General features: G+C 44.9%; 1 protein-coding gene and 1 pseudogene across 2 annotated transcripts in view; one reads left to right on the top strand and one right to left on the bottom strand.

Annotated features, from left to right (window-relative positions):
- Nucleotides 1–24455, bottom strand: part of LOC147431218 (aspartate carbamoyltransferase, chloroplastic-like) — a 93123-nt gene that overhangs the window by 42052 nt on the left and 26616 nt on the right. The window lies entirely within an intron of this gene.
- LOC147431219 (uncharacterized) overlaps nt 2497–24455 on the top strand; it is a 47447-nt pseudogene continuing 25488 nt past the window's right edge.

Below are 24455 nucleotides of genomic sequence, written 5' to 3'. Positions count from 1 at the left end.
GCCTGATGATGGGGAGCCTGATGAGCAACCCGAAGTGGAAGAAAACGAGGAGATCCTTGTTCCTGAACAGATTTTGGCACATAAGGACACGAAGAATAAAGGTAAAGTCTGAAGGCGGTTCTTGGTTAAGTTCAAGAACTATCCTGCATTGGATGCGAAGTGGATGGAGGAGGAGGACCTAGCACATACTCCTCAGATTGTGAAACTTTACCTCGAAGATTTTGGTTTAGCATAGTCTACTCCAAATGGAACCCATAATTCAGCTTGGCCGGAGATCTGGTGCAGTGGGATGCACAAGAGGGGAGTTACTCCGCTCCTTTGTCAACAGATGCCTCGATCTTGATACTAGAGTCACTGATGTCTCTTTGAGCTTCAAGGATACTGAGAGCTGATAGTATTCTGCTGTATGACTTTATGAAATGGAATTCATGAATATGAAACTGATTTGTTCTTGACTTGTTTTTAAGTGTAGGAACTGATAGACGAAATGATTGCAGCATTTTGGTCTAATTGATCTCAAATAGACATGGTTGCAGTAGGGGTTAGTCAATCGGGCATCGATGACGTCCCGACTGGATATAGATGCGATTGCTAACTACATTGCCGATAAATCATGGTCTAAGATCCGAATGAATGTTGAATGTCATGTGATGTCCTGTGATGTCTAGTGATGTCGTGAGATGTGATTGTCGATTGGTACATGTGCTAGATGTGTGTTCCTAGGACATAGGTGCTAACAGTCAGTGTCTGCTAAGACGGTTCTATGGCCTCTGTCTTTTTTTGCAGGCGTGATCGAGGGCGATTACAATGCTTTCAAGAGGGGGTATGTTACAAAGTGATGACGTGGCTGCCAGAGAAACCCTAATTCTGAAAAACCCTAATTTCTGCCAGAAACCCTAATCTGGAAACCCTAACTTCTGAAACCCTAATTTTGCCAGAGCACGACACGTGGCAGCATTACGGACGGGCAGAAATTGCGGCAGATTTTGCGTTGGATTTATGGCAACTTTTGATATGCTTTTCCTACGCAAATTAGCAAGGAAGAGAGAGAGAGAGAGAGAGAGAGAGAGAGAGAGAACTTTGAATTGCTTTATTTGCCAAGTACTGGCATGATAGAGAAAAGCAAAAAGAACAGCTTTATTTACAAGCTTTTGAGCTATTGATTTTCAGCTTTTGGGGCTCTGCTTGTGGCATCCCTTGGAACTCTTTAAAAGTGAAGTTGGTCTCTCACTTCTCAGAGCATCTTGACGCAGAGTCTGAGAGTGAGACCCAACCGCACTCTTGTACTTTGAACTCAGATTAATACAAAAAGAAATACCGAAAGGGGCACCAGTCTTTGGGGCCAATATCTCTAGGCACGGAACTCCGCCGGGCCAGTGTAAATCAATTGTGAACTATGAACTGTTTTGAAGTGGTTATTTGGTGCTGTCACCGTAGATTCTTGACTTGGAGTGTCCAAGTCTGTTACAATCAATGCCCTGCACAATATTCCAGACACCCTTTGACACAAGAACATGTTGCATCATGTAAGCCCACATAAGGTAATTGTCCCCATCCAATCTGTCCTCAGCAGCAAATATCTTGAGCACATCTGTGTTGTTGTCAGCCATGGTAAATGTTGCACCTGATGTGAAAACTGCCCAAAAATAGGATAAACGAAGCCGGAACAATACGTGCTATATAGCACAAACCGTAGAAGACTGTAAGGGACCCGTTATGCAAAAAACGACACTGACAGAAATTTTGCACAAAATGACAAAATAGCCAGTGCAGTACTGCCTCTAGTGGAAACAGAGGCCGAAATGAGCGAACGGAGGCTTCTTGACCTGCGAACGCTCGCCAAAGCTCACTGAAATTGGAGAAAGTGAGCAGGTGTATGCTGGAGCTGTTGGCGACTAAGCCCGCAAGGATGCAACCTGCTCTGATACCAATTGTTGAAATTAGGGTTGCAGGAAAACACATACAGCTTGGAGAAGACGAAGGAAGCTCAAGGCACACAACAGAGAGTGTGTTACTTAGTGTGCAATGGAAAGATAGATAGCCCTAGAGTGATGGGCGTATATACAATGCATGGGGGAAAAAACCTCCTAAAGAGGGAAAACATGCCCCGGCGGTCCTAAGTGTGTTCATACACATCACTACCACGTGTACATGGTAACATGGACACGCTCTTTTTGCAAGAAAAAACTCACAGAATGTTACTCTCGCGTTCATACCCACTTGCTTGGAATAAAGAATCGGGGCATCTATATTTGTGTGAAGGTCTCAGGATCAGACAAAGCTTCCACGGCTCGTGAGGATCATGAGAGTGCAAATAAGAAGTGCAAATCCGGCATGCTCGACCCTCCAAATGCAATGAAGAAGACAGCTAGTCAACCATCTTTGGAAGATATCTTTAACAATGCTTCTAAAGAGGAAGCGGATGAGGCAATTGCTAGATGATTTTATGCATGTAGTCTTCCATTTTCTCTTGCTCGCTCTCTGTATTTCTTGGCGATGGTGTTTGCAATTGCTTCGTTTGGGAAAGGTTACAAGCCTCCAAGCTATGAGAAATTGCGGACAACATTGTTAAAGAAAGAGAAGGTAAGAATAGCAAGATCCCTTTCAAGTGTTGAGTCAACATGGCAACAATATGGATGCTCCATAATCTCGGATGGATGGATAGATACAGCTAAGCGTCCTTTGATCAACTTCATTGTGTCAAGCCCTCGAGGAATTATCTTCAAGGGTTCAATTGATACAAGAGGCAATCAAAAGACAGCAGAGTTTATAGCTTCACCTTTAAATGATGTGATCATGGGTGTGGGTCCTGACCACGTTGTGCAAGTTATTATTACGGACAATGCTACTAATTGCAAGTTGGCAGGAAAAATTGTGGAGCAATACAATTTAAGCACATTTTTTGGACTCCTTGTGTCACGAGACGGGGCTGTCACGGGACGGGCACCACGTGCCAACAAAAAAGAACAAACTAAACAGCTTTAAGCACTTCAAATAACAACTCAACTGAAAGAGATGCACAAGACACAGAGTAGCGGAGTTCCACCCCAACAGAGCACTGGCCCCAAACCTTGGCACCCCTTTTCGGTATTTCTTTATATTGCTTGAACTCACTACAATGCCGGTACTCACGCTCTGCACCTTCACCCGGAAGAGTGCCAAAGACTAAGCCCTCTGCACATATTTAAAGGCCCTTGGCCTATGAAAAAGCATCTGGCCTCAAAAGCTGGCGCTGAAAATCTGCCTAGCATAAATCACAAGGAAATCCGTACAGGCTGCCACATCAACATGTCAACGCGTTTTTCGGGCTCTCCATATAGTTGCCACGTCAGCAGTATATACGCTATGTGTGTGTGTGTGTGTCCCGCTTTAGTTTTAGTGCCTTTAGATCCCTTGGGCCCCATCAGACGGGGTCCCATAAGTTGGTAGGACTTCTTCTTCTGCTGCTTCTTCTTAGGGTTAGGCCCCTCGACCGAGATCTGCACGTTGGCTCCATTCTTCAGTGGCTTGGCACGTCATCAATTTGTGACATCCCCCCTTCTTGAAAGAAAGTAATCGTTCGCAATTACAGCATACCTACAAAACAACTCAAGTCAGCTCAAAAATTTTTGAGGGTCATTCCCAAGGACAATCAGTGTTCTCATTCCAGATTGGAGCTCTTGATATCCTGGGTCGTTGGCTTTCCAGAAAAATCTTATCCAATAAAATCTTATCCAATAAGGAGTCTCATTCTAGATCGGAGCTCTTGATATTCTGGGGCGTTGGCTTCCCACAAAAATCTCGTCCAATAAAGAATATTCAGTGGTTGGCACATCACAATGCAACACAATGCTCACATATGCATGTTACAAGACACAACGAATAGAAGACAGACGGTCTGCAGTATGAAGCTACTCAACGACTACCTCGTCACTCCCCCCGCAAATAACCTAAAAAGGTCGGGGCCATGAGCTCAAAGGACTGATACAACCAAATGCTCCCCAGACATCCCGTCTACGTCATTCGAAGGTTTTCCAGCATACAACAAAACGTGCCCCAAACATCCTGTCTGCGTCGTTCCGAGATTTTCAAGCATACAACGAAACGCTCCCCAAACATCCCGTCTGCGTCGTTCCGAGGTTCAGACAATACCAAAATAGCATCTCACTACTCCAGTCAGGAGTAAATTGTGAGAGCGCGTGTGCGGGGGGGGGGGGGGAGAGAGAGAGAGAGAGAGAGAGAGAGAGAGAGAGAGAGAGAGAGAGAGAGAGAGAGCGTTGATGTAGGGGAAGAGGGAACGATTTGTCCCCCCATGACGACCAAAACAGAAGACCCGTACAATGCCAAATCATGGAAGTGGGTACCCCCAGGCCCCATAAATAGGTGCCCAAGGGGAGGTAGGGCAATGCCAGATAAAGATCCCCCACGACCCAACAAGAAAAAGAAATATATATGAGGTCGCCCGAACAAGGTGGACGGTCGGCCCCAAACTCGGACGGCCAGACCAAGTACAACCTAGACTATGGGTGGCTAGCCCCAAGACACTAGTTGCACAAGGAAGTACCCTAGACCTCTGTGAAGCAACAGAGTGGTGTAAATCTAACACTCCCTCTCAGCACTTGATGTTGAACAAACCGCGTGAAGCCGAAGATGTGAGGCAAAGGATGAAGATGCCTGTTGAGATGCTTGCAGCAGTCTGGGGTGTCCCAACCCCCGAGAGATCTCCTTAATAAGATGTTGTCACGAGCAGTGTAGCAAACTACTGTACTCCGCCAATACAATGTGAAGGTAGTGCGCCAAGGTCCCGAACTTAGTGTGAAAACAACTCCTCAAACCCGGGCGGCCGGACACAAGTGCAACCTATGCATGGGTGGCCAGCCCGGAGACATACTAGCCGTACCTGTGTGCCCTAGACCTGTAACAAACTTCGACACCCCAAGTCAAGATTCTATCGCGACACAGCAGAGATTCACTTAAAGCAATCCACAATTTAAGAGAGAGAGTTGACACGACCCGGCGTAGTTTCGTGCCAAGAGATTGGCCCCAAAGACTGGTGCCCCTTTCGGTATTTCTTTTATATTAATTTGAGCAAAGTACACTGCCTACGGATGCTCGCTCTCAAACTCTACGTCCATATGCTCTGAGAAGTGAGCCTCCTTGGTTCCTTATAAAGATTACAAGGGATGCTAAAAGCAGAGCCCCAAAAGCATGAAACTCAAAAGCAATCAGGCCCCAAAACCTACCTGTGCGATTTTCGAAAATCTGTACAGTCAGTGCAATTCACGGTGGTCCGTACGCTCCACCACGTCAACAGTCAGCGCAATTCGCGACGTCCGTACAGCTGGGCCGTGCGCTGATATTTAATTCTTTATGTCCCCTAGGCCCCGCCTCGGCTAAAAGCCATAAGTTGGAACAACCTTATAAAGTCCTAGGACATGCCACGTCATCAGTTTGTGACATACCCCCCTCTTGAAAGAATTGTAATCGCCCTCGATAACGCCTGCAAATTAGACAGAAGCCATAAACTGTCTCAGTAGACACCGACTCTAAGTACCGACGCACTAGACACGACACATCTAGCACTTGTACAAAGATGACAATCACATCACAGGACATCACATGACAAATCACAGAAAAATTCATTCCAAATCTCAGACCATGACTGCCAGCAACATATTTAGTAGTCGCATCTAGATCCATTCCAGACCTAATTGATGCCCGATTAAATAATCCTTATTGCAATCATGTCTATAGAGATTTATGAGACCGAAATGTTGCAGTCATTTCGTCTTTCGGTTCTTGCACGCAAACAAGTCAAATGAGAGAGCACAAATCAATCAAATTTAATTTCTGGAATTCTGTTTCATAAAGTCATACAGCAGAATACTGTCAGCCCATCAGTATCCCTGAAACCCAAAGGGGACATTAGTGACCTTATTCAATCGAGGTAATCTGTTGAAAGGAGAGGAGTGACTCCCCTCTTGTGCAAACCCGCTGCACCAGATTCAACCTTGTTGAGTTTGGGGTTCTATCGGAGTAGACTAGAATGCTTCAAGGTAAAGTTCCAAAATCTGAGGAGTATCTGCTAGGTCCTCCTCCTCCATCCACTTCGCATCTAACCCTGGATAGTTCTTGAATTTAACCAGGAATCGCCAAATCACTTTGCCTTTCATCTTTCTTTCTTGTGTGCCAAAATCTGTTCAGGAACGAGTATCTCCTCGCTCTCTTCCACTTCGGGTTGCTTATCAGGCTCCCCATCAAATGGTACTTGTCAGTTGCAAAACACACAAAGCTCTAATACCAATGTCAAGTGTAGCGCACATAGAGCTCTGATACCAACGTCAGGTGCAACGAAGAGAATAAGGATTTGCTCGGATCTAGTACTCCGCACACAAACACAAGGGACACTTTACTTCACTTGAAAAAACTAAACTGAACTGAAAGAAAGAGAGACAAGAGAGAGAAAAGAGAGACACAGGGATGTCGGGTCCCAACCCTCAAGAGCCCCCTTGCTCTATTGCCAAAGCAAGTATTTTCTTGATTCTTGCACAAATGCGACACCAATGATGCTGATGCTAATGGGTACTAATGCTACTGATGCTATTGAGGTACTGAAGGGGTCTATGTCGAAGACAGATGTCGACGACGAGTACTGCGGTACTATGTCGAAGACAGGGAGGTCGACGACAAGGTCTATGTCGAAGACGATGAAGTCAACGCCAAGGTACTAAGGGTCTTTGTCGACGATGATGACGTCGACGACAGTACTGAGTCGAAGACGGTGAAGTCGAGCACATTCCTGTGTCGAAGACAGTGAAGTCGACGACAGCAACTGTTGGTCTATGTTGACGACCACGATGGTGACTGTGACGATGACGACGAAGGTGTCGTCGTCAAGATAGAGATTTGTAATGACGATGACGAAGGTATCGTCGTCAAAATAGGGATCTGCAATGACGATGACGATGTCAACAACGACGGCGTCAAGGCTGAAAACTAAAAACGCTAGATGCTCTGCTGGGGATCTGCTACTGTGGCAGTACTACGGCCTGGATCTGCAACCGCTTCGTCGGGCTAGGGCTGAAATGCAAAAACGCTGGCTGATATGGGCTGAAATTGTAAAACGCTGGCTGAGGTCTGCTGAATCTGAAAACACTAGGCTGATCTGATACTCGATGGGAAATCTGGCGAGGATCTACAGCCAGAGGATGCGGGTTCTCGCAAGGCTAAGGCTGGGAACTAAAAACGCTCGTGGTAGTGGCTGAAACCGCTGATTGCTGGAGGTTGAAAACGCTGGGCTGATCCTTGAGAAAACGCTAGGACCTATGGGTGCCTTCTTGCACTGCTGCGGGTGCCTACCCTTCTGTCTCCTACTTCTTTTGAGTGCCCAATGGGTTTCTTTTATAGATTCTTTAGCAATTTTCTCTACAAACTGCATAAACTTTGATGATCAGTAAAGACCGTGAAATCGGCTCCGAATAGGTAATATCGCCGCTGAGTAAAAGCATGGATCACTGCCAATAGCTCTTTTCATAAATCTGTGCTACCAATTCTAGTCTTGAAACATTCTGCTTTCATAAGTAATCACATGGCCTTCTAGCATTAAGACCGCTCCCAGACTACGACCACAAGCATCACAATAAACTTCAAATGGCTTTTGCAAGTCTGGCAAAAAGCCAACACTGGTCCAGTAGTCAGTTTTTCCTTAAGTGTCTGAAAGGCGACTAGTCACCTTTGTCGGCCCCCACGAGAAAGGGACTCCTTTCTAAGTCAATATGTGCAAAGGGGAAGCTACCTTTGCAAACTTCCGAATGAACCGCCGGTAGTAAGAACACAAGCCCAAAAAGCTTCTAACTTCATGAACATTCTTCAAGTCTGGCCAATCGCGGATAGTCTCAATCTTGGTCGAGTCTGTCTATACTCTTGCTGCTGAGACGATGTGTCCCAAAAAATGTATCTTTGGCAAGAAAAACTCGCTCTTTTTGGCATTGATAACTAGTTTGTGATCACGCAATGCCTGAAAGACTTGTAGCAGATGGTGTCGATGTTCTGCTTCATTCTTGGAGAAAACTACAATATCATCAAAGAAAGTGCCACAAAAGATCGATGCTCTCGGAAAATCCTATCCATCATTCAATTGAAAGTCGTTGATGCATTGGTAAGTCCAAAAGGCATCACCAAAAATTCGTATAAACCCAAACTTGTCCGAAAGGCTGTCTTGTAGACATCTCCCGAAGCGATTCTGATATGATGATATCCGCTTTTCAAATCAATCTAGCTGAAACAAGAGGATCCCTGTAGTCGGTCAAGAATATCATCGATCCTTGGAATCGAAAATCTGTTCTTGATAGTGATTTTATTGAGAGCTCTATAGTCGATGCACATCCTCCAAGATCAGTCTTTCTTTAGTAAAACCGGAGAGCAATAGGGTGAAGTACTAGTAAAACCGGAGAGCAATAGGGTGAAGTACTCGGCTGGATGAGACCCCGTTTCAAGAAGGTCTTTCACTTGCTTCATGATTTCTTCATTCTAGGCTCGCCTAGCACGGTAAGGTGGCCGGTTTTGTGGTGTACTTCCAGGAATCAGATAAATGGTATGGTCCTCAAGACGAGATGGAGGCAACTCGCCTAGCAGGCCTTCAGAGAAACAATCAGCATGTGTGTGCAAAAAATATTGGCGTTCTTTGTCTGGTTCAGACATGTTTGTTCGATGTTCATCATTCAATCTTTCAAATAGATGGAGTAAACAAAAAAATTGGATTTCATTAATTTTGAAATGGCCGAAGCCAATACAATAGGGACGGACTCGCCCTTCAATTTTACATCTAGCACAATTTTTCTGCCCTTCTCATTTGTCAAAGTCGCTTTCTTGGCCCGATAGTCAACCACGGCGTTGTTCTTATGGTACGAAGGGATTCCTAGGAGAACGTCACACCCTTCCAAAGGCATGATGTGAAAGTCTTAGTATCCTAAATACCCCTGACAATGCAAACGAAGTTTGCCAATGACAGGCGTAATGGCTACATCTCGTCCAGGCACTACTAGAACTGCCTCTGCCGCTAGCCCCATCCTGTCGGGCATAATCTCGAGCTGCGCCACCAGCTCAGGCGAAATGAAGTTCACCTTGGCTCCTCCATCAAAAAAGATAAGGGCTTCCTGATCTTTCACTTTGCCCCAAGCTCAGCAAAGTTTTGTACTTCCACCTATCTGGCTCGGGTCAGTTCCCATGCAATCCGATACCAGTCCTGCTTTCATCTTGCCTTTTCTGCCACGTTTCTCTGTTGCTCTAGAACTCTCTGGCATGTCTTCAGTTTGTCCTTGTTCTGACTTTTTGAGGCACTTTGCGGAGATGTGCCCTTGTTCCCCACAACCAAAACACTTTCCCTCTTTGAGATAGTTAGCACTTTCTCTAAGAGTCGGTCGAGGTCATGTATATTTCTTTTCCTGAGGATTCTTTTTCTTTCTATTTTCATTCTTCTGGTCCTTCGAGTCGAGATTTCATCAGTGGGGTAGGTCAAATTCCCCAAATGTATCAAGAACCCCCGTTTCGCATGACCCATTAGTTCATGAATAGAGTCAGACTTTTGTTCAAGGCAGTAATCTCAGATCTCTGTAGGGAGCCCGCAGCAAAACCGCTCAATCTATTCTTTAAAGTTGACGTTCTTAAACGAAGAGCTCGATAGACACGAATCCCGAAACCTCTCGCAATATGCATCCAAAGAATCTCCCTTGGTCATCTGAAGATGGTTCCAAGCAATTCTTATATCTCGTTCGTACTCCCGCGTAAGCCAAGAAGAAATAAAGAGCCGTTTGAATTTCAACCACTTGACTAGGGCTTCTTTCCTCAAAAGAAAGTGGACCACCATGTTCGAGCATTTCCTTTTAAAAACGATGTAGCCCTCCTGATCTTGGAGTGCTCTGAGTAATGCCCTCCAGAGAAGGCTATGTCAAACTGCTGGATAAAGGCCAAAGCCCTCGGAGCATCTCGAAATCCAGAAAAGGATTCAAATTTTATTGACTGTCCACCCTCTTTAAATTCCTTCGCCTTCTTGCTCTTATCTTCGAGTAAGTCGTATTGGTTAGCCGTGTAAAAGTGCTTCTTCTTCGCATAAAACATGTGGTCGTCGGAGTCCGAACTGTCAGAGGATGACTCCTCCGTAGAGCTATCAAAAACTGTTCGGAATCTGAGCTTCTTTGCCTTTTTCTTGTTCTTTCCAAAGCTTTGCATTTTGCTTCGCTTCTTGCCCTTTCTGTCCTCCTCACTTGTAAGACCTAGGAGACTGAGATGCCGAATCCACCACCCTACCACCCTATATATAAGCCGGCTCCTAGCCCTAGTCACAATATAGATCCCCAGTCCACACTCGTCCAGTCCGAGCCCTTGGCTCAGGTCCCTGACCCCCTAGGTCAAGCCTTGCTCCTTAGGATCCTTGTCCTGACATTACTCGCCCCTTGGAGAAGCGTTTTCTTCCTCGAAAACAAGAGTGGTGATACACTAATATGTTCCAAAGTGGCATCCTTCATGGATCCAGCTGTTCATTTAGCCTGAACCCGGTTCAGTAGGAGGTTCAATGAAACCAAGAGTAACATCGTGATTTTCCACATTGTTGAACATTTGCAACCATCATGTGTTACCACCTCCTATCCAACATAGTGTGTAGACTCCATTTAGAACGCATACAAGCATGCTAAACGAGTTATCACAACAAAGATGTACCCAAAAGAGTACCTTTTTTCACTTTCCATGAAAGTAATTGGCTGACGTAACTTATAAGCAAAATATAAGTACTTAATTTATTCTCAATTTTCATTAGTAAACAACCCCACCATAGCTAGTGTTCAAGGTTAAGAACATGAATTATACATGAAGAGACTAAACCTAGTCGCAAACATGCTTTAACTTATGGTAAGTTGTAACCGGCCTGTACTTTCAAAAAGGGCGGTAGACCTTAGACTTAAACCTTATTTGCTTTCATCCATTTAATTTGTCGCCTACTTTACCTGTACTTTCAAGACACAACAAAGGGGAAAGGGATACAAGCTGCTAGAATGCACCTGTATGAGAAGACCGACACCAGATTGGCCCCACTTAGGCGCCCCTTTCAGTATTTCTTTATTGTTTAAAAGAGGGAATAAACGCTGTGGTTCCCTACAAGCTGCCCCGCACAAGCTTCGTTGAATTTCAACTGTTCCGGCCCAATTTCGGCAACATAACTGTACTAGGACCCTTCACAGTCAGTATTCCCACGCATTGAATGACTTTCCCAACGCATACGGGCACTTTGCAAAACCTGGCGAGAATCTGCAGCACGCTGAATTCTCTGTTTTCAGCCCCGAAAATGCGTCAGATCACCTGTACAGCGGTCCCCTCGCGTCCCCAAACCTCCTGGGGGTATTAGGGTCCGTTTAGGGCCAAAACCCTAACCCTGCAAAAATACACAGCAGGCTGTAATTTACTGTTTCGGGCTCCGTTTCGCGTGCCAGTCGCATATGTAGCAAGTCCTTGAGCTCCCGCACCTGTAGGGCTACTTGCCCTTTGAATCGGACGAGATTTCGGACGTCAAACCTCTCCGAATCACCTGTACCTGCGGGGGATTAGCCACTAGCTAATCCAGTACCTGTGCAAGAGGCTCTTGCCTCGGCAATCACACATGAACCCACACAACTATACATTGGTCAATTGAAAAGCCCACTAGAGGGGCATAACATACTGCCATAGGGGAGAGAGAGGGCAGTGCGTAGCTTGCAGGGCATCACTCCTGGCACCGCACTGTACATAAGAGGGAAAGGAAGCACTCCATAGCTCTTAACCTGTGTCAGAAGCTCCAAATAAGCCCTCTTCCCTTCAAATTCAGCACCACTTCTTCCTTGAGGAGGCAAGTGTGCCACTTGGCGCATTTACAAGCATTTTCCCGTTTCGGATTCGCCGCTTAAAAATATCCTGACCGGTTGCCCATTTGACTTCGCGGCAGAGTAATAAAATGTTCCCCTTGTCATTCCGCAGGTAATGACGCAAATACATTTTCAGGTCCCAAAATAGCAGTTCCCTAAATTTTAGGAGATGCTGCCATTGTATCTTTCTAGGTCATCCGACCCTCTTTGTACACTGCAGCCACATCAAAAACTGAAATGTAGCCTATGTAGCGAAGGATTCCGCTTTGGCTAGTCAATGACCCCACTTTGGCTAACCATAGTCCTTGTCCAACCTTAGTGCTCTCTTGCCCTCAGGCCTTGACTCCCTCTGGACAATTCCACACTAGCTATGCAATGCAGGGCAGTTAGATTTCCCGAGGGGTGTTTCCAAAAAGTGAAAGTAAATAAATAATAAGAAAGAAATCAACAAAAAGGATAAATAGTAGTCACACGCTGGTGACATACCCCCCTCTTGAAATCTCAAACGTCCTCGTTTGCATCTATGTCGTACATGTTCACAATCAACACTGATGTATTCAATACCTGTCGACACATGTACGACACATACATGCTCATTGTCAATCCTGGTGTATTCAACACCTCGTCGACACATGTATTGCCTGCGTGTGAACCTTGTCCCAATGACATAGTGGTAGCTTCGCACTCTGCCATTGCTTTGAGTCACTAACTTTCCAATGACAAAATGGTAGCTACACATTTTGCCACTGTCTTAAAGTACACGTTGGACCCAGTAACACTTTCGAGCATACCCAAACCGACAGTTTAAGAATGCAGTTACACATGTACCCTTTAATAGAAGCAATTATTGTATCCTTGACAAACTGACAAGAAATACTCACTTCTATAGCACTGACCATACTTTTGGACATTCCATAAGAGCCATTGCCAAACTGACAATCTGTACAGCTCTAAGATTCATGTAACAGGTATTTCATTTGAGCTCACTTTAAATACCATGTACATCATTTCTTTCAAAAGCCATTGTCACACTGACAATCCATGTAGCTTTGAAACTCAAGGGGTCAAGGTAGGTTGCAAATCAAAGGCTTCAAGGTAAAGTGATAACACAGTTGGTGACTCTGCAAATTCACCTTCTTCCATCCACTTAGCATCCATTGGTGGATAGTTTCTGAACTTCACCAAGTAACGCCTAGCAATCTTGCCTTTCACTTTTCTTTCTTTATGTGCCAAAATCTGTTCCACGACCAAGATCTCGTCAAGTTCCTCGACTTCCGGCTGATCTTCAGCTGGCATATCCTTTGGCACATCACCCACATAGGGTCTGAGAAGACTCACATGAAACGCATTGTGAATCTTCCAACTGTCAGGCAATTTCAGCCTATATGCAACATCACTGATTGTGTCGCACACTTGAAAAGGCCCATAGTAACGCATGCTGAGCTTTGGAAACAGTCTTTCCTTGCCCTTCATCTTCTTTAACCTTGCCTTTTCAAAGCGTAGAAGCACCCAATCACCAAGTGAAAATACCACTTCACGACGGTGACGATCGGCTGCTTTCTTTTGCTTTGCCTGAGTCTTTTCTAAGGCCACTTTGACCTTCTTGTACATTTCATCCATGTCCTGAACATACTTATCTGCTTCAAATATCTTGTCCTTTGTATGCAGTATGGGAGGAACTTTCTTGCCACCTTCAACTATCTCAAAAAGTGCCTTGCCAGTTGATGAATGCACTGTATTATTGCATGCATACTCCACCAATGGCAACTACTGCTCCCACTTTCCTTTATGCTCTGACACATAGCACTTCAGCAGATCTAGGACAGTAGAATTTACCTCTTCTGACTGCCCATATGTTTGAGGATGAAATGACGAAGAGAATTTGAGCGTTGTGCTCATATTCTCAAACAAGCCTCTCCAGAACAAACTTGTCATGCGTGGATCACGGTCACTAACAATCGACTGTGGCATGCCATGATACTTGAAAATATTGCTCACAAACAAGCGTGCCATCTAATCTGGCTTTATCTTCTTCCTGACAGGAATAAAATGAGCCTGCTTGCTGAATCTGCAAATGATGGTCCAAATACCATCGTTTCCTGTCTGCGTTCTTGGAAGATCAAAGATAAAATCCATAGCAATACTTTCCCATGGTTTATCTGAAATAGGTAGTGGTTGCAATAACCCTGGTGCCTTTTGCCTGTCAAACTTGACCTTCTGGCATATTAGGCATTCTCGCACAAAGGCATCCACATCTCTTCTCAATGTAGGCCAGTAGAAGAATGTCTCAACCGCTTTAATTGTAGCATCAATACCACGATGCCCTGCATACGGTGGGACATGACTCTCTTCCATAACTTTACGTCGCAATGGCTTTGTGACACACAATCTGCCATGCATCATCATGAACCCATCTTTGAGAAGATAGTGTTCATGACGTTGTCCATCCATTAGCTGCTCGAAGATCCTTGCAAAATCTTCATCATTTGCATACTGTTCCCTCATATCATCAAGTTCATGATGATAAGGAATTGACACAGATGAAATGTGTGGCTTCCTTGACAAGGCATCAGCCACAACGTTCTTCTTACCTTCCACATGCACAATCTGAAAGTGGAACATGGACAAGATATTTGCCCATCGCATATGCTTCTCGGATAACTTTGCCTATGTCAAGAAGTATCGCAAGGTCTGATGGTCCGTTTGGACAACAAAGTCTGCACCTAGCAGGTAGTGTTTCCAACTTTAGAGCGCATGAATCACGGCCTGCAGTTCTTTTTCATAGACCTGCATAGTCTTTTCTGGCCCTTGCAAGATTCTACTCTCATAGGCTACTACCCTGCCATCTTGCATTAGCACTGCACCAATGCTACTACCGCAGGCGTCGCACTGGACCACAAATGACTTCCTAAGATCCGGCAACACAATGACTGGATCTGAAGTCATCTTTTCCTTTAAGAGATTAAAAGCTGAAATCTCTTTCTGTGTCCATCTAAAGGTGACTGCCTTCTTTTGAAGAGCATGTAAAGGTGAAGCAATCTCAGCGGAATTTCGGATAAACCTTCTGTAATAGGAGCATAGTCCCAAGAAACTACGGACATCGTGCACCGTCTTCAAATCTGGCCATGACTTCATCGCTTCAACTTTTGTAGGATCCATTCTAACACCATTCTTTGAGACAATGTGTCCCAGAAAGTGAATCTCTTCCAGAAAAAATTCACTTTTCTTTGCATTGATGAGCAACCTATGACTGCGTAGCTCTTTGAACACAATGGCCAAGTGATGCCTATGCTCCTCTTCATTCTTTGAGTAGACTATCATGTCATCAAAGAATGTACCAACAAACTGCTGGTGTGGACGGAAAATTCTGTCCATCATCCTATTGAACGTAGCAGGAGCATTTGTGAGACCAAAGGGCATCACTAAAAATTCGTAAAGGCCAAACGTCGTTCTAAGAGCAGTCTTGTGCACATCCTCTGATCTAATGCGGATCTGATGGTACCCACTCTTTAGATCTATCCTGCTAAACATAGCTGCTCCTTCTAATTTGTCCAAAATATCATCAATTCTAGGTATAGGGAACCTATTCTTGATGGTATTCTTGTTCAGTGCACGGTAGTCGATGCACATACTCCATGAGCCATCCTTTTTCTGCACCAACAACACTGGAGAACAGAATGGGGATGAACTGGGCTGAATCAGCCCCTTTTCTAACAGCTCCTGTACTTGGCCCATTATCTCTTTCTGCTGAGCCGCACTAACCCTGTACGGAGGCTTATTTGGTGGGCTACTGCTTGACACCAAATCTATCGCATGGTCCTCGAGTCTCTCTGGCGGTAATTGAGACGGTAATGAATCGGAAAAACAGTCACTATACTGTTGTAAAAACATTGACCTTTCTTTATCTAGCACAGATAAATTTGATTCATCACAATCTGACACTTCACGTGCAAAAACCAAGTACGCAAAAAGATGCTTTTTCATTACAGAAGTAATAGCAGAAGCTGATACAGTGGGAATAGACTCCCCTTTAAGCTTTACATCCAGAATGTGAGTCTTTCCCCTGCTCTGTACAGTGATCTTTTTGTTGTAGGCATCCATGATTCCCTGTACACGAAATAACCAAGGAATACCTAACAACACATCACATCCGTCTAGTGGTATGATGTAAAATTCTTCAGCGTCTACATAGGACTCGATATGTAGGCGCAACTTTCCGATGATGGGTGGCATAGCCTCTGTATGGCCAGGACATGCCAAACCTACCTCTGCTGTATACCCCATCTCTTCAGGTCTGACTCCCAACTTGGAAGCCAATTCCGGGGAAATGAAGTTGGCTTTGGCACCTGGATCAAAGAAGATAAGGACTGTTTGATCCCTGACCTTTCCCCATGCTCTGCAAAGCTCACTTGCATCTGAATTTGGCTTGTCGCTCACCATATCTGGCACTAGACCAACCATGGGCTTCTTTCCTTTCCTGTCCTCCTTGTCTTCAGAATCAGCTGGCCTTTTCTTTGTAGGACAATTGTAAGCAATGTGGCCAGGTTGCTCACAGATGAAGCATTTGTTCTCTGACCTCAGGACCTTCTTTTGCTCTTCCGACTTGCGAGGAAAACATCTTTTCCATTTCTTTGCTGGTCCCTTTTCTGATTCAGCGGTAGCTTTGCCTTTCCCTGCGTTGGCTGGCTCCTGAGTCCCTTTAGGAACCTCGTTGGGAACGTGCTTCTTCGCTGAATTTTTCTTGGCTGATTCTTCCTTGACGCCAGTATTGAATTCACAATCTTCTCCCTTGAGCAAATCATTGCCAATGTTTGCTACCTCGATGAGCTGCGTCAAAGTAGTGACTTTGGTCTTCGTGCAGTACTTTCTCAATCCTTTGGGTAGGCCACAACAGTATTTTTCAATCTGTTCAATCAATGGCACAAACCTATAAGAAGTTACTGAAAGTAGAGCTTTCCAAAACTTCCGATTGTAGTCATCCAGATTCTTGCAAGTGGCAGCATTAAGCTAATGCCATTCTGTCATGACATCTGCTTCAAAGTCATCAGATAACCATGCTGCTACAGAAATCTGCTTGAAGTAAATCCATGTGGACGGAGCTTGCCCTTGAAGCAATAAAGTTGTCCACCATTGTCCTGCATTCCCTGTCAAGAAAGTGGCTGCCTTGCGGACCTTTGAAGCCTCTGCAAAGTTTCCCCCTGCATAGGCCTTGTCAAACTGCTGGAGGAATGAGAGAGCCTTCTTCCAGTCATCAAACCCTGTAAAGGTCGTGAATGTCACACCTTTGCCACCTTCTTTGTACGAAGTTGGCCTCTCCAGCGGCGTTGTCATATGGATGTGACTGAAACATGGGAACACTGTTAGGGTTCATTTGTGTTCCCTGACCGCAATTAAGTTGACCTGGAAAGGCCATATTTGGCTGTTGATTTGTAATTCCAGCCATACCAAAATTTGTCGGTGGCATCCCAAATTGGCCCTGAGTGCTTTGAAACCCTGGTAGCATGCCTATGACACCATACTTAGGGTTAGGCATCATTGTTTGAGCACCCCCGAACACTGTTCCTGGCATGTAAAACTGATTTCCAGGTGCATGACCAGCCATGCTCTGGAATACCGATCCACCTCCAAAATAGCCAGGGTGTACTGAAGGTGGTGGGAAGACTTGTTGCATAGCTTGTAGGTTGCTTCCCTACCCATTAGAACCAGCTATAGGCTGCTGAAAAGTGGCTGGCTGAATTGGTACAGCTTGAAAGACTGGCATCTCAGCCACCTATTCTTACACCTTAGGCACAGGTTGTGGAGACCGCATATTCTCCGTCAAGTGTACAAGTGTTTCCATTGACTCTGCAGTATGAATCACCTGTGCTTGAGCCTTAACAGGCTCTTGAATATGATCCAGTGACCCAACTTGCTGAGACGGAAGAGGAGGTTGCAGAAAGGCTAAAAACCTTGGGTTCTGCATTACTTGTGTGAACATAGCCACAGCAGTAGCCAACTGGGTCCTGAATATATCATCATCCGTCTGTGGTGGTCTTGAGGACTTACCCACTTCATGTGTCTGTTGACCCTATGAGGAGGAAACCTCTTCAGTCACATCATCTGGTCTGTCAGCCATAATTGCAATTTCCTATGTCTAGTCTATGATCCCCTGTGTCTTCAAGCCCAAACTGACCAAGGCTCACTTCTATGGGAAAAGGTGATTTAATCCCGGCGATGGAACCATGTAACCGGCCTGTACTTTCAAAAAGGGCGGTAAACCTTAGACTTAAACCTTATTTGCTTTCACCCATTTAATTTGTCGCCCACTTTACCTGTACTTTCAAGACACAACAAAGCGGAAAGGGATACAAGCTGCTAGAATACACCTGTATGAGAAGACCAACACCAGATTGGCCCCTAACTTAGGCCCCCCCTTCGGTATTTCTTTATTGTTTAAAAGAGGGAATAAACGTTGTGGTTCCCTACAAGCTGCCCCGCACAAGCTTGGCTGAATTTCAATTGTTCCGGCCCGATTTCGGCAACATAACTGTACTAGGACCCTTCACAGTCAATATTCCCACGCATTGAAGGACTTTCCCGACGCATACGGGCACTTTGCAAAACCTGGCGAGAATCTGCAGCACGCTGAATTCTCTGTTTTCAGCCCCGAAAATGCGCCAAATCACCTGTACAGCGGTCCCCTCGCGTCCCCGAACCTCCTGGGGGTATTAGGGTCCGTTTAGGGCCAAAATCCTAAACCTGCAAAAATACACAACAGGCTGTAATTTACTGTTTCGGGCTCCGTTTCGCGTGCCACTCGCATCCGTAGCAAGTCCTTGAGCTCCCGCACCTGTAGGGCTACTTGCCCTTTGAATCGGACGAGATTTCGGACGTGAAACCTCTCCGAATCACCTGTACCTGCGGGGGATTAGCCGCTAGCTAATCCAGTACCTATGCAAGAGGCTCTTGCCTCGGCAATCGCGCATGAACCCACACAACTATACATTGGTCAATTGAAAAGCCCACTAGAGGGGCATTACACACTGCCATAGGGGAGAGAGAGGGCAGTGCGTAGCGTACAAGGCATCACTCCTGGCACCCCACTGTACATAAGAGGGAAAGGAAGCACTCCATAGCTCTTAACCTGTGACAAAAGCTCCAAATGATCCCTCTTCCCTTCAAATTCAGCGCCACTTCTTCCTTGAGGAGGCAAGTACACAGAAATGTGCCACTTGGCGCATTTACAAGCATTTTCCCGTTTCGGATTCGCCGCTTAAAAATATCCTGACCGGTTGTCCAGTTGACTTCGCGGCAGAGTAATAAAATGTTCCCCTTGTCATTTCGGAGGTAATGATGCGAATACATTTTCAGGTCCCAAAATAGCAGTTCCCTAAGTTTTAGGAGATGCTGCCATTGTATCTTTCTAGGTCATCCGACCCTCTTTGTACACTACAGCCACATCAAAAACTGAAATGTAGCCTATGTAGCAAATGATTCCACTTTGGCTAGTCAATGACCCCACTTTGGCTAACCATAGTCCTTGTCCAACCTTAGTGCTCTCTTGCCCTCAGGCCTAGACTCCCTCTCGACAGTTCAACACTAGCTATGCAATGCAGGGCAGTTAGATTTCCCGAGGGATGTTTCCAAATAGTGAAAGTAAATAAATAATAAGAAAGAAATCAACAAAAAGGATAAATAGTAGTCACACGCTGGTGACATAAGCAAACTCCAACTAGAGCAATAAATGCTTACTGATTGGGATTGCTTGGTGCTATATCCTTTAGCACAAGATTACACTTTGTAATCTGCCTATGCCCTTGGATAACTGACAGTAATGAGGTGTTTTTCCCCATGGTTTACAGACAGTCTTCCCAGATGACGGGTAAATGGGGATCACAATGTCGTACAATATTGCTAAGGAATCAACAATGACATGCATAACCATCTTCGTTAATTGGAAAGATCCGTAAGCACCCAAACCGAGCCATGACCTCTATTGGTGATTGGTAGATTCAAAATTAATCTCAGAGAGATACTGCACATAGAGTGCAAAATGCTTCATAGCACTATTGTGATAAATATGCATGCCGCTCCAAATCAGCCTTTGCTAAACACTAGGGCCCATAACACCTAGTGTGCATGCATTTAGCAAAAACAGATTCGAACCTGTATATCCATGATCATACTTGCCAATACTTATGGCGAATGTGATACTCCTAGCATACATGAAAGAGAAGTGTAAATAGTTCCAAAAAGAAACTAAATACTTTCTATTGCAATCATTTGCAAGCCTTGCTTAAACGTTTGAACCATAATAGAAGGTGAAACAGAAGTCACTTCTAGGTACAAACAATGAAACTTTTTCATTAACAACTCATAGCCTTGCTATATGTATAAACAACCATTTGTAATGTTGTTTAGCAGCACTTATACCTTAACAAGTCATTCTAAGTATCCGACAATTTTTGGCCGCTGAAATTGCTCGTGATACGTCGTGCTGAAAATGGTCTAGAAAATAGATTTGACCAGCACCTAAGGACATCGTCGCGAGACATAATTGAAGTAGCGGCGCCAGTGTCTGTCCCAAAGACTCATATTCTCCACATGTGGAATATGTCTCATGTAAGGATGTTTGAAAAAAAAAGTCCTTGAAGTACGAGATGTACTTGGGTGTGAAGGTAACTGTAAACACGCATGTGACGTGCGTGAGAGAGACCCTCATTATCCATGCTCCACATTGGCTAAACCGAACTCCTTGAGTTCCTAGACGATGTTGTATCCCATGTGACAACATGTGCCGAATCAAACCCTACAAGTGGGTCCATAACTGCATAATGTAGAAACTTATGTTGGACACTACAACCCAAACGGCTTGGCTCTTCGATGACCATGTCATTTCTCTTAAGAGCAAAAATGGATGAAAATAGAGTTTATGCATCCTACGTGGAAAAGCAAACAAAAGGAAACAAAACCAAATCAGATGCGTACCTCGAGGTTGCACATAGTATTTACTTATCCGTAGTGAAAGGTCCCTGCCTAAATTTCTCGCTTGCAAAAGCCTGGAAGTGCTAACTGAAATTAATGAGGTGCAAGTAGGATTGCACATGTAACCTTGGGTGTTGCCTTTGTAATCCAAACCCCTCGGTTAAAATCCACATTGTCAAACTACGTGGTTAGACTTTTGGAGGGAAACTGCTCGACTAGCAACCAACAGTATCTGAAGTCAGCTTTGGAAGTTGAAATTTATCCACTAACCCTCGGCAGCTTATGGACTTCTTTTCTTGAAAGTGCAAGTGTGATGGGTCCAAGAATTGATCATCAACACTTTAAGAAGTGATTGAGTAATCAAGAGATGGGTCTTACCCCAAAACTGTATTTGTATAGACACTCTTAGTGCTATAGATAAAATAAAAGATCCACTCAAGTTCGAATCGTATTCACCATTGGATCTGCTCTAGACCCAAAAATCCATAATCATGGGTTTTTGTGAACAGTCGTGCTGTCTGAAATGCTTGCTCCATCTATACACCTTAGTAGAGAGAAGCCTTTACGAGTTTAAGTCTTTCAAAATCTCAACATGATCTTCACATTGAAGGTATAGAGTGCGAAAAAAATACCCAAAAAATCAGTAATGGCAAGACTTTTGCTTGTCCCTGACAATCAATGGGTACTCAATTGAATAGAGTTGGTCGATCTTGAAATCAATCATTGATGGATTACAAAAAGATGGCTCTTAGCCATTCCAAAATAAGTGGCAATAGAGGGCTCTTAGCCCTTCCTATTGTCTTTTAGCCCTTCCTGTTACCGTATTGACATAGAAAGATGTCAATGAAGGCACGCCTACTTTCATTTCACCTTTCCCGCAAAGAAGTTGGAAAGAGAGAGAAAGAGAGAATGTTGGGCTGAGGAAAAATCCTTATTCGAATGTGTTGTATGTCCCTTGCATATGATCCAAGGCATACCAAGTCTGTGTCTGAGCTTATCCTATAAGCGTACAATAGCGTACTTGTACCACGCCCTCGTAGAGAGAAGTATCGTAAGTCACATCTTGACCGACTTACCGTGTATGTGATCGTGATTGTATCAGGATGCAGATGTATGGCACGTTGCCTGTGAAGAAACATAAAAACAAAATGTTTGAAAACATCAAAAACTGAGCTTGTCCTTGACATAGTAGCTAGTGCTATAGCGAAAGCGTACGCAATGATGGGTGTCGTACGGCCATCATAGTAGTATGCCATGCATACATTGCAAAAAAATAAAATATTAAGCCATTGGCTTCAATGATAGTCTCCACTGTGTGAGCCTCTGGTATACGTGCCTTGCACGATTATAGTGGCAAGGATACATTACAGTGCAACGTTGCATAAAATGTGAGCTTATATCCACATAGTGCTAAAGATTTGTGCCATTATTGTTGATCTAAAGTCAACCAATAATACCTTTGCACATAAGAGAAGCCTTGCTTCGCATGAGATCTAGCAACGCACTTTGCTTTGTATAGCGGCTTCGTATGGCGACTACCCAAGCACTTTGCTTTGCAGAGCAGAGCGATACGTTGCAAAGTGAAAAGGAAAAAATGGACGAAACAAACATAACTTGAAAGTTACTAACCTTGTCGCCCACTTGTGGACACGTTTTTGGTAAGTCATTCGAATCTGGCTCATAGCCATATGTACTGCTCGAGTGAGTTAGTGTATGTATCATATACACCCGCATGGGATGTAAAAAAACTGCAACATCTTGGCAAGGTTTCCCAAGTTCGTACGCTAAGAGCATATTGTGAAATCACGATGCCAAATACCAAAAGGGAAGCCTTGCTTCACATAAGTACTCATGGAGTCGGGATACTCATAGTAAACAGATACTCTGGCAAATTGACAATGTCATAGCAAAGAAAATCGACCTTGTTGAGCATTCACAGAGAATTGACCTTGGCGAATTGTAGGTAATGGTCGGCCTTGTCTAGGTCTCCGAGCCTTCTTGATCAAGGGTAGTAACAGGTCGTGCCGATCTCCAAAAAATGAGCTTTAAATAAATCTTCATACAAACGACCTTGTCGACCCACTAAGGTGGTTACAAGCTTGCATGAATATGTCGTGCTTGCTTGTGAATTGTCTATGGTTGCTCGTAGCTACACCATACCTTAGGATACCCTTCAGTTTACCGTGCTTTCTGTCGATGCTTGAGGACTACCGCTATGGATAGACTTACCCCTCAACAAAAATATCATGCTTACTCAAGAAACTAATAAGACACATGCCGTCAAAATCGCCCATTCCTGTTGCTTGCAGTCGTGCCGATTTGCCCGCTAAAGCTCCAGCCTTGCTCAACTTGCTCGACCCGATCACTAGGATGTGCAACTCATAAAAGCGTGGCACTATTCCTGTGCCGATTAGCCATATCAAGGTTGCAAGACGAATGCGGTTTGCCAATGGCCAAGCTCGATTCCCCTTCATGGATTATGTGGTGCTTTGTCCTCAACATACTTACGAGATCCCACCCGTGAATTGAATACCATCAATCGTACTCAAACGCAATTATTTGGCCAACGCCGTTGCATGTGGCTTGTAGCCATGCATGCCGTGCAGGCTATGTAGCTATACATGCCTTGCATGTAGTGCCCTGAAAGAATCTGATAACATGTGCATGGCTTGAGTTGGCCATGCATGCGAGGAAGGGTTCACTGTTGCCTATGGGAAACAACTCCTAGGGTGGCCTATGGCACCCATAGGTCTCCACATCATGCAAATTTTGGTATATATATATATATATATAAATAAATAAATAAAAATTAACCTGTTGCAGCGATGGTAGACTCGGCCACCTGCGTGCAGACCATGCAGGAGATGGAGCCCGAGCGGGTGCTCCTTTCAAGGAGACCCTGTGACGAAACATGCTCCCCACGTTGGCGCGCTCCCAATGATCCCGCTCTGGCCTAATTCGGCGCAGGTCGACCGCCGGACCACTCCCATGTTAGCAACCCCTCCCACTCTCTGCTTCTACTCAAGGGGCCATGCCTGCCTTGCAACATCGAGAAGAGGGCCTCCGACGGCCTTCCCAAAAAGAGGGAGCGAGAGAGAGAACCCATGCAAAAAGTCATGCCAGTTTCAACTGCCCCCCTCCTCCATAGCTTCTCCTCCCCTGAGCTCTGATACCAATGTAAGACCTAGGAGACTGAGATGCCGAATCCACAGCCCTACCACCCTATATATAGACCGGCTCCTAGCCCTAGCCACAATATGGATCCCCAGTCCACACTGGTCCAATCCGAGCCTCTGGCTCGGGTCCCTAACCCTCTAGGTCGAGCCTTGCTCCTTAGGATCCTTGTCCTAACATCACTCAAGTCGGAAGAGCTAGAAGAACTGTCAGAAGAAGAGGGAGAAGAACTGGGTAGTCCTTCAAAACGCACACCCTTCTTCTGCTCTCTTGCAGATGCAAAAGAAGATTGATGGCCCAAGTAACCAGGGTAGTCAGCCCCCTTCTTGCGCTTCTTCAATTGCTTTTTTGATTGATTCTTCGTATCCAAAAGCTGACCAATCTGGGTCTGAACCACCTCTTGAAGTTCTTCTTCTATAAACATCCTCGGAGTAGGAGGTTTCCTGA

This window comes from Adiantum capillus-veneris, chromosome 21, assembly GCF_014529385.1.
Source record: "Adiantum capillus-veneris isolate H3 chromosome 21, ASM1452938v2, whole genome shotgun sequence".
Lineage (NCBI taxonomy): Eukaryota > Viridiplantae > Streptophyta > Polypodiopsida > Polypodiales > Pteridaceae > Adiantum > Adiantum capillus-veneris.
The sequence above is the reverse complement of the archived record's forward strand: the minus strand, read 5'-3'. Positions and strand labels throughout refer to the sequence as shown.